The sequence below is a fragment of the Hakea prostrata genome, chromosome 9 (assembly GCF_041222555.1).
Source record: "Hakea prostrata isolate BN-2017 chromosome 9, UWA_Hpros_2, whole genome shotgun sequence".
Taxonomy (NCBI): domain Eukaryota; kingdom Viridiplantae; phylum Streptophyta; class Magnoliopsida; order Proteales; family Proteaceae; genus Hakea; species Hakea prostrata.
The window spans coordinates 13,091,098-13,109,794 of NC_142608.1; the positions used below are offsets into that span (position 1 = coordinate 13,091,098).

At 38.2% G+C, this 18,697-nt stretch overlaps 1 pseudogene; it reads left to right on the forward strand.

Moving 5' to 3' along the window:
* The first annotated feature begins 11,935 nt into the window (after nucleotides 1-11,935).
* LOC149004720 (phospholipase A1-IIgamma pseudogene) lies at nucleotides 11,936-13,354 on the forward strand (annotated as a pseudogene).
* The last annotated feature ends 5,343 nt before the right edge of the window (nucleotides 13,355-18,697 follow it).

Genomic DNA, 18,697 nt, shown 5'->3' on the forward strand with positions numbered 1-18,697 from the left:
ATTATAGAAAATCAAACTTCTATTAACCTTGATTGGAAGACAAATTAGCTAGACATAGGAAAGAAGAACAAAGAAATAAAAAATGAAGAAAACATTGCACCCTCTCTTCCTTAGAACTATAGCCTCCTCTTGTTGTGGTGTGTGATGATCACTCTTCGGAAATGTCTTCCTTCTTGGCCAATTCTACCTCCTTTCCAATTTTGTCATTTCCTTTATTATCCTTACTAATGCAATTCTTCCTAATTCAGGCTCTCCTTCCCCTGCATTGTCTCCTTCCTTTTTGTCTCCTTACTAATGCAATTCTTCCTAATTCAGTTGTTTACTAATGCAAAGGAGATGTTGGATATGAACAATGCAGATGCTTCAAAGATGATACTTTATGATATTTAGGATAAGATTCCATGTCTTCATCGAGTCCGGCTGGGAACTCCGATTGCCCTGGGGAGAGGGTAGAGAAGAGAGCCCATAAGATTCGATAGTCTAAAGCAAGTTGATAGGCAACACGGTTTGGTCTTAAACTGAGTTTATTGAGCGGTTTAAAGGGAAAACATAATAAAACATTGAACGATCCATATTTTTTTATCTGAGATGTGGCGCTCATCCAAAGCAGCCACTGGATGGCCGCTCGGATGAGCGCCGCCGAGGATTTAAACCCCTTAGTTTGATGGTTATACATGCTAACTAAATTTGACATGGAAAAATTAGTTAAAGGACCACTACTTATTTGATCAATTAACGGAACCCGAGACCAGTTCTCCATTCAGATGAGAAGTCCCGCAGATTTAATAAGTTAGAAGACCAATAATCTATTCAATTATTGAAATGCTAGAGGTACCTCATATGATAAGGATAAGAATCACATAGTCAAAACCAAATGAATCATTTATTTAAGGGAATTTTACATGTACCTCTAAGGGACAATCCTTGGCGTGACAGTTGGTAGACCACAGTTGTAGCCCCAAGGTCAAGGCTTCAAAACAGCCTCCCAACAAAGATTGTTGGGGCAGGTAAGACTGCTTAGGAAATCCACTCGGACTCTCATTGTGCGGAAGCCTATGGCACCAGGTTTGCCCTTTTTATTCATGTACCTCTCTAATGAGATATGGTGTAATATGTGGACATTCTTTGGCAACCTCCTATATTGAGATTTGGGATGGATGGATTGATTTTCTTTTCCTTTAATTAATAAAAAAATGTGTAATCTTCATTTGGATCCCTTGAGGTTTGATCTAAGTCCTTTTTTAACCGAGAAAAATGACATCTTCTATTTTCTTCTCGTGTGGTATCTAAGAAAACCAATTGGTGATGCATAATCACTTTTACAACCAAAATATCCTTATGCTTTTTCAATAGAAAATTTTACATTGGAGTCCATATTTTTGGGCTTAAACTCGGGTTGGATCCCTATTGCCACCAAAACTGTGTCTAGATCCAACTGCAACTAACACCTTCACATGATTGTCAATGTCATACATGAAATGACCATAATACCCAAATTTAAAATTATAAGAAATGAAATTATAATTTTACCCTCAGATTTATTCTCAAAGACCTAGGTGGGTGAAGGGGTGGTGCCATTAAAGATAATCCTTTTATGAGTTGAATCTTTGATAGTAGTGAGTAGGGTCGTATTCATAGAGATTGGTGAAGTTGATTCATTAACAAAAATTGGGGGTTTGTGAATTGGGAAACTAAACAATGAATGAAAAATCGGATGAGTAATTAACAAGAAAACCAATGTACCAAAACTTTCAATCAAGGATTAATTTCAGTATTGATTCCCTCAATTGATCATTAACTCAAAAATAAAACCTTTAATTTCGGATAGATTGGTTATGGTCATTGAGGATAAGTGCTCTAATAACCAATCTTTCCCTACTTTCTTGATAACCTTCGGATCTGTCCTTTGAGTTATTTCCCTTATCAATAAACATAACATTCTGATTAGTCGTATGAACTATGCTTATTAATAAATTAAATATTAATACCCAATCCCTAGCCGATAAACCCAAAAATGCCTTATTTATTTAACTAGGATGAACATTCTCATAGCAAACTTCCTAGGGCATTGATTATCCTTCGACGATGCTATTCATCAATTATATTAAAGTAATCAATAGATAACTATTCTAATTGACTAACTATCAAAATTAACCATCAAACAATACGCCCGTTGTCTAAGTATTATTCCAATATCATGATAAATATGCAAAATGTATAAAAACCCGAGAATTAAAAAGAAAACTACTTACTCGGAATCTCACAATTGTTGAAAATAAAACTTCTACTAACTTTGATTGGAAGACAGAATTAGCTAGACATAGGAAAGAAGAACAAAGAAATAAAAAATGATGAAAACATTGTTCCCTCTCTTCCTTAAAACTATAGCCTCCTCTTGTTGTGGTGTGTGATGATCACTCTCTGGAAATGTCTTCCTTCTTCTAGTGGTTTCCGGCCAATTTTAACTCTATTCCAATTTTGTCATTTCTTTTATTCTCCTTACTAATGCAATTCTTCCCAATTCAGATGTTTCCATTCTCCTTCTTACAATTATGTCTCATTTCTAAGTTTTTCATTTCCAATGTTCTTCTTACTAATGCAATTCTTCCCAATTCAGTTGTTTCCATTCTCCTTCTTGCTAATGTAATGGTTTTCATTCTTGTTCGTTGCCTATTTGGTTATTTCCATTCTTCTTCTTGCCAATGTAATGAATTTCAATTTAGTTACTTTATAATTCAGCTTCTTCCTAAGATGTCCAATCACAAGAGGGAATCAAATCTTTGGTTATTGAAGAAGGAATTTTCATCCAAATTTGGACATAGTGAAATCTTCCGGCTTTAGACATAATCTAATCTTTCAGCTTTGGACATAATCAAATCTTCCAGCTTTGGATCCTGTTCTTTGATTCGGTCAACCTTCCTTTGATGTAAAAATGTGGTGTTGTGGCTCTAAACCACTCTTTTTCTAGAGTGTATATTCAAATGCTCTAATATGTCAATATAGCACAAATAATAAAAATCTAATAAATAAGCATCTGGCCTCATTAAAATACAAGAATTGATATAATATAAAGGCAATTAAGTGACCTATCTAGTTCCCCGACACTTAAACCATTGTTTGTCCTCGAGCATTATTCTAAAAGTTCTTCTCTTCTGTGATTTCAAAAATAAATTGAATTTCAACTAAAACTCAACAAATCTCAAGTAAACCTCATCAATCAACATGGATAAACAACTAATTTCAATAAATCATCAGGTTCAAGATGCATTTGGATTCAATACCCTGCCATTGCTGGTTTCTGAATCCAATTATCAACACCTTTTTAGATAAAAGTGTTTAATACTTTACTCTAGCTGAATGATTATCCGATTATTGATTACCGGTTTCCAAATCCAATTATCATTCATTTTAAGAAGAAAAAAAAGTTGAATACGGTTGCTTAGTGGACGGATATGAATATTTTCCGGTAAGAAAAATTATGTATACAGACATCCTTAAAATGAATACGAATGCGAAATCGGAGGCAGATTTTAGCTATCCATTTACAGGTCTACCGTGTAGTATGTATCTATGTGCACTTGTGGATGATTGAAATTACACTCTTTACTATCATCTATATATTTCCATATTCTTTTTCTCCTTTTGCTAAAGTTTAGCAGATCTAATGGGTAAATTAAAAGAATATCAAGGAGTTGACATCTTGGCATGCATATCCAGACAATAAAATGCACATTATTTATTAAATTTAATGAATATTATGTATATATATAAACACAGTTTTGTCTATGAGATTCAAAATTTGATAGATTACAAATGTATGCAAGAGGTATAATTAATCTGAAACTGTATAAGATACGAACAGCCCAAAATCAATATCTTTCTCCATTAACTTCCAAGAATTATTAACAACTTGGACCATTAATTCCTTTATTCTTCTCAACCCGGCATGAAACAGTCACAAGATACTCATCCTTCAACCTGTCCCCATGCTAGTTCGCAATATCATGATCAACTTCTACCCGGCGATCTCCTCTGGTCCCCTGATCGGAACCAGCAAGCTCATGCAGTATTGTTGGACCAAGTCAGCTGGTCTTTAAGTATTGAAGCCGGGAAGGTGTTTTGCGCTCTTCCCATGCATATGGGTTAGGACTAGGGCAATTCCAAACCTACCATTCTAACAGTCAAGGGATGTCAAAAATTCAGATCTACTTAATCGATTCAGTCAGACTTGGTTCATGGTCGTGGCTGCTGTTTGTCTCAAATTGCTCAGATATCTTTCACTGATTAAAATTTCTACAAATGCTGGTGTCCATGTGACCAACATATCTTCAAATAGTTGAATTGGCAACTTGTACCATTACGAAATTTCTGCTCTGTTCATTTCAAGCATGTCTCAAGCACACGCATGAAATTTTAGCTTCAGCATGGCATGATAGAATAGTCAACATTCACTTCTCTGAAACTCCAACATGTGGAAAGCGTGGGAGAATGGATTGGATGAATGCATGCTCTGTAGCATAAAGGGAAGAAGTCTTTCTAAATGATGTTTAAACTAATTTGACTTGGAAAAATCAGATAAAAGACCACTATCTATTTTACACTTTTCTTTTTTGGTGAAAATAAATCTATCCAGAGAACCGGAAGAACTCATGGAGGCAAACAATTTGTTGGAAAGTAATTACCTATGTACATTATGCGCACTTTAGATACTACCATAAGTGTACTTCTAGTACATTCCTCTATGTATAAATACATTAATATTAATATGTTAGTTTACTTGGCTTCATAACACAATTATATATCTTGAATTCTTGGGACTAAGTCACATTAATTTTTTTGCTCATAATGGACAAGTTGGGAGACGAGTAGAAGATTGTGCTCCCCTATTATTATATGTTTAGTAGGGGAGTCCATCTCTGAGCCACATTATCAGTGCTTAGAGGTGGGCCCCTCCTAAATGTGTGGTGAAGAGGTGTGAGAAGAGAATCCTCTATAAATGATGACCAATAATCATAGTTGACAGTGTCCTCTTTGTCAGGGATTCATCCAAGTTGTTTAACTCCCAAAAACAAACAAGAGATACAAGTTTTACATTACAAGGTTACAAAGAGGCTCTATTATAAGTGATATAATATCCATTTTGTAATTCTCAACTATAATTTGAATCATATTCAAATATGACTTCAAGATGGCTGAACAAACTGCTATTTTTCAGAATTGAGAGAGTTAAGGCATTTACATGGTTGGATTGTCATCTACCTATTTTCATGGTTGTAAGGTTTTCCACTATGTTATTGCCTATAATTTCTATCTCTTGTATAAGAAGAGGGATAGAGAACAAAAGCTCTTCCCTCTATACGAGGAAAGATATATTACAACTAGGATTTATCTTCTCCCTTTTCATATCAATGATTTATCTGTTAGAATATTGTTATCTGATGAGAAGCTATCCTTCACCCTGTGAATGTAGGTTTGCACACTCCAATCGAACCACGTAAATACTGGTGTCAATTCTCTCCTCTTCAGTCTCTCTCAATCTAACCCTAATTTCAGATCTGCAACAAGTTATAGTATGTTAAGGTTTAGGGATCAATGACCACTTCGAGGGGGGCATCCTCTAGGTAAGAGAAGAAGAATAGGGAAAGAAGACAAATATTTTCATATGATTTCTTTAAGATCATTATAGTATTTATAGTCCCACTCACATACCCACAATAGTAATTTCCCTAAACCTACTGTCTTACAACTTTAGTACTTCCTAACTAACTCACATACCCATTACAACCATAGAACATAATCAGTGAATGTCACAGGCCTTCTATGCTGCCTTCGTGGCCTCTCCATGTGACGCAAGGCATTTGGGGTGATATTGTTCTCAATTGGTTCAGACCCAGTTTGTATCCATAGTAGTTGGTCCATTGTCCTCCTAGTTCATATCATTGCCTCCATCTTCCAAACAAATTCCAAACAAACCTTGTCTCTCAAGGTTCAAGGAAGGACACAACTATGCAATATGAACAAATCCTCCTAGGAAGCATCTTCTAATGGTAATCCTTGCCATTGGATTAACAATTGCGTCACCAGAACCCAGGGACAACGCAAACATCGGCTATTAAGGAAGGCAAATGGAATTGGGAGCTGATCAATAGCTAGAGGCAGAGGAACATGTTGAGCTAAGGAATCACCCATGCAAGTAGAAAAGCATGGAACACAGGATGTATGTGGGCATCAGGGGATAAATCCAACTTGTAAGCCATAGTGCCAATGCTTTTAATCACTTGGGAAGGGCCAAAATAACACTGTCCAACATTTTATTTCCGACGAATGGCTAGAAAAGTTTAACGATAGGGTTTCATGCACGTGAACACCCATTCACCAATAGAGTAAGAAAGTCCAGTATGGTGCATCATCGTAGAGCTTCATGCATGCCTGGGCTTGCTGTAAATCGGCTTGCAGCTAGGCCAAGACCACTACCCTGTCACTGGCCAATTGAGAGACTATAGGATTGAGGATTGCGTCTAGAACATAGGTAGTTAGTTAACTGAGGTGGAGGACGGTCATAAAGAGCTTGCCACCGAGTGGAAGGCGGTGTTATACCATAACTCTGCTAAAGGTAAATAAATTGTCCAAGCATGGGGGTTGTCAACCACATAGCAACGGAGATAGAGGTCAATGACCCTATTAAGAACCTCAATGTGGCCATCCAATTCTGGATGGTATGCACTACTCATGGCTAAGGTAGTTCCATAAAGGCAGAATAGCTCACACCAAAACTAATTGATGAAATGTGTTCCCGTGATTGACAATGGTGTGAGGAAAGCCATAAGTTTAATAATTTCTAGAGGAAATACATCAGCAACACTGTATCTGGTCAAATTGGCCGACAATGCACAAAATTGTGCAAACTTACTAAAGTGATCAACCACGGAGAGGATGATGGTTTTTCCATTGGATGGAGCTAGGGAGACGATGAAATCTAGGGAGATATCCTCCCAAACATTAGCAAGGATGGGCAGAGGTTGCAATAAGCCTCCTGGAGTAGTCATTGCTACTTTCATTTGTTGACAGACTGGGCATGAATCCACATAAGTCTTTACAAAACTCCACATCCCCTTCTAGTACAAACTTGCAACAACCCTCTTATATGTCTAAAGGGAACCATCAAGGCCCCCAATTGGAATACTGTGAAACTTCTCTAAGAATTGCAAGCGAAGTGGGGAATCTGCAACTAAGACCGGTTGGTGCCAAAAGAACAGTAACCCATTGCAATAAATGTACCACTCTCGAGCTTGCAGATATGCTTGTAGGGCAGTGCACAAAGCATTGAGCTTAAGATCAGCGGCTACCTCTGTTTTCAATTGATCCAAGAAGGTGAAGGTAGGCCTAGAAAAAGCAAACAATGTTGCAACTATTGGTGGAGCACAGGAGAGGGCATCAATGGTAGAATTTTCACGACCGGTTGTAGACAATCTAGAAGGAGTATCATAACTGTTTGGATAACCAATTTTTTGTTCTGGGGTCTATTTGACCTGCTTTGTTAGTTCCTTCATACTATGTTGGTCAGTAAAGTATTGCCAAGAAGGTACTAACACTAGGGATTTATGACCAAAGTAACAACATACATCTCTCAGACGATCGCGAAAAGCTGCATTCTAGGAGAAAATTTCCGGCTAAAGTGGGCTATGGGTGACGGTTCTATGAGGGAATAGCTCCAGCTATGTCGCCTATGGCATTGGTTTCAACAATGAAAGGCGCAGAAAAATCAAATAAGTATAGCACAGGAGCCGTGTAACAAAAGCCTATTGCAAATTGAGGAATACTTGTTGGGCAGTATTGCTCCAATGAAAGCCTCCCTTCTTTAACAAATTGGTGAGTGGGGAGGCGATGTGAGCATAATGCTGCACAAATCAATGGTAGTACCCTGTGTAAGACCAAGAAATACTTGGAGTTCCCAAATGATTCCATAAGTCTAGCAACCTTCCTAACTTGGCAAACAAATGTGTACATAATCTTAAAAAGGGCCACCATGCTCTCGTAAGTAATCTCTCAATGCTCAGAAGGGTTGGACTCAGTAGGAGCAGTCCATACAGGGGCATGAGTTTCATGCACCTTGGAGTACTCTCTTGAGGGTTCATTGCTTGGTTCATCCAATGTTAAACTCTTCGAGAGAAAGGTTCCTTCATGACCTGCAAAGTAATCGCAAGAAAAATATAAAATAAAAAAATACCCCACAAAGATGATTTTTACAAAACTCACTAAGACAACAATCCACATGTACCACGATAGCATGGAAGCAAGAATGTAGAGAATGCAATGACATGCAAAGTATGCAGCTAATAAACCAACCATGCTAGTCTCTACTTAGGTAGACATGCATTAAGATAAACACCAGTCTCCCTAGGAAATCTCATTACTCTGATCCCTCACGAACTGACTACACCTATTATGATCTTGGGTACAACGGTACAGTCCACATCACACATTGGATGGGGTTATAGGTCCACACTCTCTCACCAAAACCATTGATATGAGTACGGGCGCATGTCGCAAATACCTTTCGCCATGTCTAGGGTCCTTTTGGTCTAGTATCCTTCTCCACCTTGGAATCATGGTAAAACAAATCATCGAATTTCTACTGAAATTCGATGAATTTCTATCGGTTCAATATATGGCGAATTTTTTTGACAGTGAAACTAAAACCTCCAGAGGCTACTGAAATTTTTCTGAATTGTCCAAGAAATTCCCAACCTATTTTCCTATATTTCTCTCTCTTCTCCAAAGGTCCCTAGAACTTCTCTCTCTTACTTGTTGCATTCTTGCCATATTTTCCTTCGATCTTCGACATATAGCAATAGATCTCGCTTCATTCTTGATGGGTATAGCATTGTTTAAGATGATCAAGCGGGATTTCACACAAATTTGGGAGTTTTGTGGAGTTTTTTAATCTAAGAGGTAACCATTGTTCTCCAAACTTTTATTTTATTTTTTTTATTTTTCTAAATGCATGTCATAATATTGTTGGATGGGTATGAAATTAAAGTATGTTGAACACTGTAGGTAATTTATTTATTTATTTTCTGGCATCAAAAATTTTATTTTTCTACACTAAAAATGCTTATTTTTTGAATAGTATATCTGTTATATTGAAGGTGACACATTTCAAAAAATATTGCTAGATCGTACCTTGGAAAACTAGGCAAACCGGTAAAATTCGCTGATTTTTCATAGACTTTTTAGGTGAAGTTTTGAGCCTTTCGACATCGGTGATAAACCACCAGCCGTCGAGAAGAAGAAAGAGGAATAAACTCTTATTTTGAGCTTCCCTTGGGTTTTGCTGGAATTAGAATTGGCTCTCTGATAACCCATGACCAAGGAAGAAGAAGAAGAAGGAGGAGGAAAAGAGGTTTCCACCACTGCCGGAGAGATAGAAGATAGAGAAGGAGAAGAAGAGGATTCGGTGATTTCGGCGAAATATCGGCAATTGAATCTTAGATTCCATGAGGCTAAGGAGGATTTAAGCCAATATTTCGCTAGTTCGCCAGAAAATCATCGATTTTCCGATGACTTTGCATTTTCCCGGCGAATTTTGAATATAACGTCTTTCGGTCCAAAAAAATAGCCAATGGCAAAACCGACCGAAATTCAGCTAATTTTTCCATGGTTGTATCGTGATCAAAAAAACATATGTTGATCTCCATGGGCCGACCAGACTCACGAAGTCGGAATATTTTTCCACCCAATAAAAAATTATTTTATTTTTTTGAAATTATTAAAATATTGATATAAAATAAAAGTTATTATGGAAAATTAGGAAAAATTAAAGAAAAGGATTTTGAAAATTATAGAAAATTTATGGAATTGCTATAGAAGCATTTTCAACTTCTGCTCGTTTGGTTTCATTATCAATTTTGATATGAGCAGCCTTTTTCTTTTTTTTTCCAAAAAAAATTTTAAATATTCACTTTGTATTTTAAAAAATAGAAAAAAAATGCTAGCTAGGTACATAATTGTTTCTTTGTGTAGAGGAATTATTTTTGTATTGTTTAATGATTTATGCAATCACTTTTTATGGAACAGTTATAATATCTGGCAGTGGGAGAGGAGCTGGCTCATAGGGTGGACAGTAGGGCTTAGGATAGGGACAACGACAACCACAACCACAAGAACCTGTAGTGAGGGGGAGGGTTGATCCAGCATGGTAGTATTGTGTTGCTATTGATGGCAACAAGAGTAGGACAAGATGTAACTTCTATGGTAAGGAGTTGAACTCAGGTGACCTTAGTAGGTTCAAGGCTTACATCACTGGCAGTTCGAAGGATGTGGCCATGTGCATTGAGGTGCATGATGATATAGTGAAGGTAGTAAGAGAGATGGAGAAAGCAAAGGGGAAGAATAAACATGAGAAGAGGAAGGTGGATGCAGTATTGGAAGAGGCAATGCGAGCACCGTCATCGTATAAAGTTACTCAAATTCTGATTGGGATATTGATCCCTTTGATATTAGAGGGTAGGAGGTGAGGGATATCAGACGGGCAATGGTTGAGAGCAGGTAGATACAATACTAGGAGCAGGAAAGGCCCAAAGCTAGATTTATAGGAATAGTACTTGGTATTGAGTATTGATAGGTACATAGTTGTATAATTGTATTTGTATATCAATATAGTAGTATTTTTTTAATCTTGTTTATCACCCTATTGTCATTGTGCATATTTATGTTTGTTTAATTGTTTAAAATAATATTAAAGAATTACAGTTACACCCGTATACAGTCAGGTACATGTCAATTGAGAACATCAATTTGGGTGAGTTTTTAGGCAAAACCAGCCCATTCTACTTGTTTATTGGCATCAAATTAGGGTAGATACAAAGTTTCAGCCTAAATTGACCAAAAATACCCCCGAAATGGGGGGGGTGAAATCTGCCGAAATATGGGCAAAATCTCGCCGATATTTCAGCGAGATTTCTTCATGTCGTCCAGTTTGCTGGGTAGCAAACCGATGATATGGGCCGAAATTTCACATCCTACACAGCGCACAGTGTAATTAGTGTAACAGGTTAACTACTCGATATATATACATATGGTAATAAAAACGTTCTCGTCCGGGCAAATGTGAAAATCAATTTTAAAAGAACAAGAGCCTGTTGGCGGAAGGAGCAGAGTTTTGTAATGCTATTCTAGAGATTTGGGTATTGATACCCATTTTAGAATGGGTGATTTTTATATATAGGAAATGAGAATATTACATATACCGTCTGCAAGGGTCGAACCCACGACCCCTACATTCGTGGATATAGCACATTGAATTGGTGTATAAAACATGTCAAATCCTTGTGTTCTTACATTTTATTTAGGTACAAGTTGCCAATTTAACTCTTTGAAAATAAGTTGGTCACGCCCACACCGGTATACCGTAGAATCGTGAAAATGAAAGAACGTGTTTCGAAGGGTACATGGAACAAAACAGCCATGACCATGAAATGCATGATGCCATGATGCTGTCAGCCGAGTCTGATTTTATGACATCCCTTGACCATTAGACTGGTAGGTTTAGGATTGTCCCCGAGTCTGATTTTTTGACATCCCTTGACCATTAGACTGGTAGGTTTAGGATTGTCCAAGCCACACGCACGCATGGACAAAGCTCAAGCACCTTCTGGGCTTCTTGAGCTCAAGCACCTTCTTCATACATTTTCATGAATTTGGGACAAGTAGCCGCTAGTATTGACTATCAAGTAGTTACAACTTATGAAGGGAACCCCATATATGAGGCCACGACTCTGTCCACCCTGTCTGACTGGATCAATTAAGGGTTACCCTAGCCATATGCATGCACTTTCTTGGCTTTTTCACTTGAAGACCAGCTGACTTTGTTCATCCAAACAGTAACTATATAAATTGGTGATGGGTGTGATGGAACAACACAAGTAATTCCAAATCCAATTGAGGGGAAGCTAAAGGAGTTAGAATCTCTCTGATCACAAACTTGAAATTGATTATAAGCTTGTGTTTTTCGTTCATCTAGAATTCAAAACAAAGAAAAGATGGTTAGCATGAAGAGCAGCAACATTTCCAAAAGATGGAAGCAGCTTAGCGGGCAGGATAAGTGGAAGAACATGCTCGACACTCTTGACATTGATCTCCGACGATACATCATCCACTATGGCAAAATGGTTCAAGCAACATACGACGCCTTCAACTCTGAGAAGGTCTCCAAGTATGCCGGAAGCAGCCGGTATGGGAGATCAGATTTCTTCTCAAAGGTGGGTTTGGATATAGGCAATCCATACAAGTATGAGGTGACCAAGTTTCTCTATGCCACCTCCTCAGTGGATTTGCCAGAAGGCTTGATCGTGAAGTCATTGTCGAGGGAGGCGTGGAGTAAGGAATCCAATTGGATTGGTTACGTTGCAGTGGCAACAGATGAAGGGAAGGAAACGCTGGGAAGAAGGGATATTGTGATTGCATGGAGAGGTACGGAGCAGGCTCTGGAATGGGCCAACGACATGAACTTCATATTGGTGTCTGCTGATGATTCCATATTTGGCCCAGATGCTGATCATGTTGATGTTCACAGAGGCTGGCTCTCCATGTATACTTCTACCGATCCACGTTCCCCTTACAACAAGTCCAGTGCAAGAACTCAGGTATTGAGTGAGGTAAGAAGACTGGTGGAAAAATTCAAGAACGAAGAGATCAGCATAACTGTAACAGGACACAGCTTGGGAGCATCTCTTGCAACGATAAACGCAGCAGACATAGCTGCCAATGCAGTGAACAAGCCCAAGGACCAGCCGGACAAGTCATGCCTGGTGACGGCCTTCGTCTTTGCCAGCCCACGCGTTGGAGATGGCGACTTTCGGAAGTTCTGCGCCGGATTAGATGACCTGCGAGTATTGCGCATCACTAATGAACCTGACATCGTCCCTACATACCCACGCTTTGGCTACTCTGATGTTGGACAGGAACTAAAGATCGACACCAGAGAGTCTGACTACTTGAAGCGTCCGGGTAATATTTCAAGTTGGCATAACTTGGAGGCCTACCTGCATGGTGTTGCTGGTACTCAAGGGCCCAAAGGAGGTTTCAAGCTAGAAGTTGAACATGATATTGCACGTGTGAACAAGTCCAAAGATGCCTTGAAGGATGAATATCGTGTCCCTGTTTCATGGTGGGTTGAGAAGTATAAAGGAATGGTTCAAGATGCTAGTGGTTCCTGGAAGTTAATGGTGGAAGATATTGATTTGGGCTTATGATGAGTGCCATTTCTATACATTCAACATTAACTCAATTCCTAGATCTGTTTAAGCTGCATGCCGTGATTTATTTTTCATCTTACATACCATTTTTTTTTTCTTTTCTGGTTTTTTTTTTTTTTTTTTTAAATATGTATGGTAGATACATTCAAAGTTTATATATGTATTTCTTCTTTTTAAACTATGCATGTATACATACAATATACATGAGAGTAAGGAACATAATTTCTCAGAAACACCATACAAATGTATCAGTACATTGTTTAAGTGTTCCCGTAGGAATGCATGTAGATGCATCCAACATTGGTGTAATATTTAAATTTAATTGGGACAACGTGATTATTTTATATTTTACATATTCACGCTTATTTACATAGAATGATCTTGCCTACCATTTTTCTTTTAGAATTCTCAAAAACTTCAAAGATTTTACCAATACAAAAACATCAAACTTGACCAAAACAATAAAAAATTCATGAAAAATGATTAATTGAATAAAAATAGTTAAAAAAAATTTCATCATGAAGGATTAAGTGGATGACTTGCTAGTACCCCTTGCGTCTAATTGGCTTCAATCTCCTTAACCTTAATACAAGTCGTATAACCTAGTTAGTGCGATTGTGGGATCAATGTGGATCCTTAGAAATAGTAAGACCAAAGGCATGGACACTCATATTAGTAAAATTAAATAAGATGTAGCATAGCTTGAGTTCATGCTTCTTATACTTGTCATAAATGGAGAATTGGCCTGTCATTCCGATAGTTAAATGGATTAGCAGTCTTTCTCATTCTCCATTGATGTTCTAATACTTCTCATATGGTGGGCTTGTTCGGCTTTCTGATCATTTGGTCAAATTTAGCTAATATGACACTATTCAATTATTAAGACTTCTTCCCTTCTGTTAGGTAGCATGCATTCATATACTCAAATTTAATTTTTCTGCCCCATATTTTATGGGTACTCACTCTTCAATGATAATACATTAAAACAACATTCTTGCATATATGAGACATTTTCTAGTAGAAGTTCTTCAAATAAATAAGGGATCATCAATATTGAGTGCATGTATCATGTTGGTTGTAAAACAAAATGAATTCATGCCACTGCTGAGAGATAAAAAATATTGTTGAGAAGATAGTATGGAGCAAGTTAACAATATAAATTTCTGAGTTTTTATATACGTGTTGGGGAAAGACCGATCATCCCTTGAATTCTTTACATTTTCCCTTATCCGACAAGTATGCATCTAATTATTTATTATTTTATCCCACGTTTGTATATGAAAATACCTACTGATGTACTTTCAGATAAGTGAATATTGACCTTCTATCATACTATGTTAAAGATAAAATTTTACACGTGGCATGAGTTATGTCAGAGAGCTAAGAACAAGTTTTTCAGGGTGAAGGTTTCTAATTCAACTCATTATTGTTTTATTGGTCAAACCCTTAGCAACAATAGGGCCTGAAGGATTAGTGATAAAATTAATATTGATTATTTAGGATGGTGTTTCTATCCACATGGCATATATAGAAAGGTATTTCCTGTAGTCAAATAAAAGGACTTGTGCTGCTGCTTCTATATTTGATGTTAGTATAAGAAGAAATTATTGAGATTATCATCTATATCTATTTTTGTCCAAGATTGCTTTTAACCACAAGCAATGGGTTCACTTCCCAATTTCAGTATGTATTTCTTTCCAAGTTGAAGCTTTTGAGGTTTTCTGTTTTCTGATGATTTTTATTATATGTTCGTTGTCACTAGAAACACTAGATACAAATTAAGTACGAGAAACAATTTTTTTTCTTTTTCTCCTTTTTGGAAAAAGAACATTAAGAATCATGATTCAGATTGCATAAGTTATATAAATTTCATAACTTATTTAGTAATGATATTTCTCTTTATTTAATTGTTAAAATTAAAGAGAAATAGATGCAAAGTACAGTGAAATTGATGATCAAATATAGAATTTTGTACTTAGTCATGTAATTACGGGCTTTTTTTATCTCAATTTTCATTCTTATTTTTAGACTTTTCATTTTCTTTAATGAGTAAGGCATCAATTTTAAATACTAGTTTTTTTTTTAAGAGAATTAAATACCCTCCATAATCCGTAATAGACAAAAAAATTTAGGTAAAAAAGTCATTCTATTCATTTTCTACGAGCCACTTGAAATCCAAATGCAAATTGAAGGTGTTGGAATTTATTAATTTGATTAATAAATAAATGCCCAAGGGCAATATTGGAAACTCACTATTAGGGCGGTTACAAAATAGGGTTATATATTTTGGTAACCACCGCATTAGTGAAAAAAATAACTGAGTGATTCATTCGTACGAGCGAATCTCAGAGAAACGGCGGCTCCATCTCTCTCTCCCTCTCTCTTAGAATCGCAGGCTTAGAAATACTTCTTTCCTAGTATTTGATCTTCATTCCATTAATCCACGGCATTTGTGTTGTGGATATTATTCCCTTTCCCTGTGATTGTGGAATCTCGCCGGTAAATCTTTGGTGGTGGAACGAGAACGTGGATCTAGACTTCCGCTGCGAATACTTCAAGTAAGGGAAAGTGAATTCAGGTAAGGAATTTTTTTCCCATCAATTAATTGAATTGAATTACTTTTGATGTATTACCAACATTGGTATCAGAGCCATTGGTTCCCACGTTTATTGTTCCTCCCCATTGTTTAATTTTATTGTATGCCCCCCCCCCCCCCCCCCCCCCCCCCCCCCCCCACCCACCCCCGCGCCCCCCACCCGGAGGACGACCCACCCCACCCCCCCCCCCCGCGGGGGGGGGGGGGGGGCCCAGGGGCCCGGGGGGGGGGGCCCCCCCCCCCCAAAAAAGAAAGAGGGGGGGCCCCGCGGATTTTTTTTATGCGGGCCCCCCCCAACTAAGTTGTCGATTGGATCCAATGGGAGGATCAAGGGTTTAATACGAAACCCATGGGAGAATTGATAGGGTTTTTGGAAACCTTTAATTTTGATTCGGATCCGAGTGGGAGGATCCCTGTGAATTTTCCTAATGAAGATTTGCATGAATTGATAATCCATGATGATATTTTTGTTAATAATTATTGTTGGATTTTTTTCATGTGTTTTTGGATGAATTTTTGTAAAGAAAAAAAAAACGTGATTTTCCGTTTTTTTGAAAAAAATTTCGTTCAAAGAAAAAAAAATCGTTAAATGGGGAATTGACGTCTGTGTACCAGACGGATGCTGAGAAGGTGAGCCATCTCAGAATCCGTTTGGTCACAGAAGCCAGACGGACTCTCAGATGGTGCGCCATCTCAAAATCCGTTTGGTCACAGAAGCGAGACGGACTCTCAGACGGTGTGCCGTCTCAGAATCCGTCTGGTCACAGAATGCCGGAAGAATTTGTCCGTCCTGGTGAGACGGCAGTTCGTCTGGGCTGATGGACTCCAGATGGAGAGTCGTCTTAGAATCTGTCTCAGACGGATTGTCAGACGGTGATCCGTCTCAGAATCCGTCTGAATTTTTTGTCCAATTTTGAATGTGTTTCTATTTATTGGACATCTATGGCTCACAATCTATGTGATGTTTGAGCATTAAGGGCCTAATGGGGCCTAGTGGGAGCTAATGAGGTAGAAGTGTTCTGTGTGAACCACCTCATAGCTTGAACATGATTGAATGTTTTATTTTAATAAAACTATTTTTTATTTATGGGTCTATCAATCATGTTTCTTGCACAGAATGAAGCTAGTGTATAAGTCTATGTGGGTTTGCATGAGAATTTGATTGAATGTTTTTTAGCATCTCTTTTGGTTTAAGTGCTTATCCCATAGGTTGACTATGCTAGTGTGATTTTTTGTTGCATGAGTTGTGTTTTATGCTAGATTTATTGAACTCATTCTTGTATGTAATATCTCTAGAAAAATGGCTGCTACCAAGAGCATTGTTGCTGACCTCACTAAAGGTGATAAGCTGAATAAGAGGAATTATGACCTCTGGCACCGAAAGGTGCAATATCTCCTGGAAGAGCAGGATATGCTGGAGACCATAAACCAGACCATGAACCCACCTGAGGAAGGTACCACTGCACAAAGATCGCAGGGGACCTTGATATATACAATGCTTGGAAGAGGAAAGATCGGGTAGCCAGGATTACAATCCTGAGCTCCATGAGGGATGACCTGATGCTTCGTTATGAGAAGCATAGGACTGCAAAGTCTTTGTGGGAGGCTGTGAAGTTCTAGTATGGAGGGACTTCCACCACAAGAGGCCGCCAGCTTGGACTCACTTTTGACGGTTATAAGATGCGCCAGGGTCACACCATGAGGCAGGATATAACCATCATGTCTAACATGATTAGTGAGTTGAGCGCATGTGGGCGCCAGAAGACTGATGAGGAGCAAGTCTCCGCAGTCATCAGGTCATTGCCAAAGACTTGGGAGCATATGAAGATCTTCTTGACTCATGCTGATGAGGTCAAGACTTTCGATCAAGCTGCCAAGCACCTTGAGCTTGATGAGGATCGAATGTTAGCCGATACCCCTCAAACTGATGTATTTGCTGCTGAAGCTAGCACTAGTAAAGGTGCAGGCTTCAAGCGCAAGAGAGAGAAAGCTCAACCTCAGCGGTCCAAGCAAAGTAACCAGGGTGGGAACAAAAACAAGAGTGGGCCCAAGCGTTCAAGGGGGACTAGTGCTGGCAAGAAGAAATCAGCTTTGATTTGCTTCAAGTGCCGAAAGCTTGGTCATTTTGCTCGTGATTGCACTGAGCAAGAGGTATGTACTGTGTGTTATACCTCATCTTGTTATGTAACAAGTTCTACTATGCTTGCTGAACTAAATCCTTTGTGGATTGTTGATTCAGGCGCGACAGAACACATAACAAGGGAACGCTCGAGCTTCGTGGAATACCGTCGTATTCCAAGAGGAAGCAAAAGAATAACGATGGGGAACAGCTCAAGCGTGGAGGTTCATGGCATAGGCACATGCAAATTAGTTTTGCGAGGTGGCCAGACGCTGTTACTCCATGATGTGTTGTATGCTCCAGACATTCGGCGAAATCTTGTTTCTGTTATTTATCTTTTAAGACATGGTTTTAGAGTTGTATTTGAAAACAATTCTTTGGTTTTGTATCTGGGTGATACAGTTTATGGTTATGGTTTTCTTGATAATGGTTTCATTGTATTGGATACAATTGATTATTCATTTAATTCTAGTAATGCTTTTGTTTGCCAAAATACTGTGTGTATTGATTCTAATTTGTGGCATGCTAGACTAGGACATATTGGCTTAGATAGGATGAACAGGTTGGCAAGAGAAGGTCTCTTAGGCCAAGGTTCACTATCTGATTTGCCAACATGTGAGTCATGTCTAGCAGGAAAAGCAACTAGAAAACCATTTAAAAAGGCTTTGAGAGCCTCTCTTCCTTTAGAACTTATCCATTCAGATGTGTGTGGACCCATGAATGTGC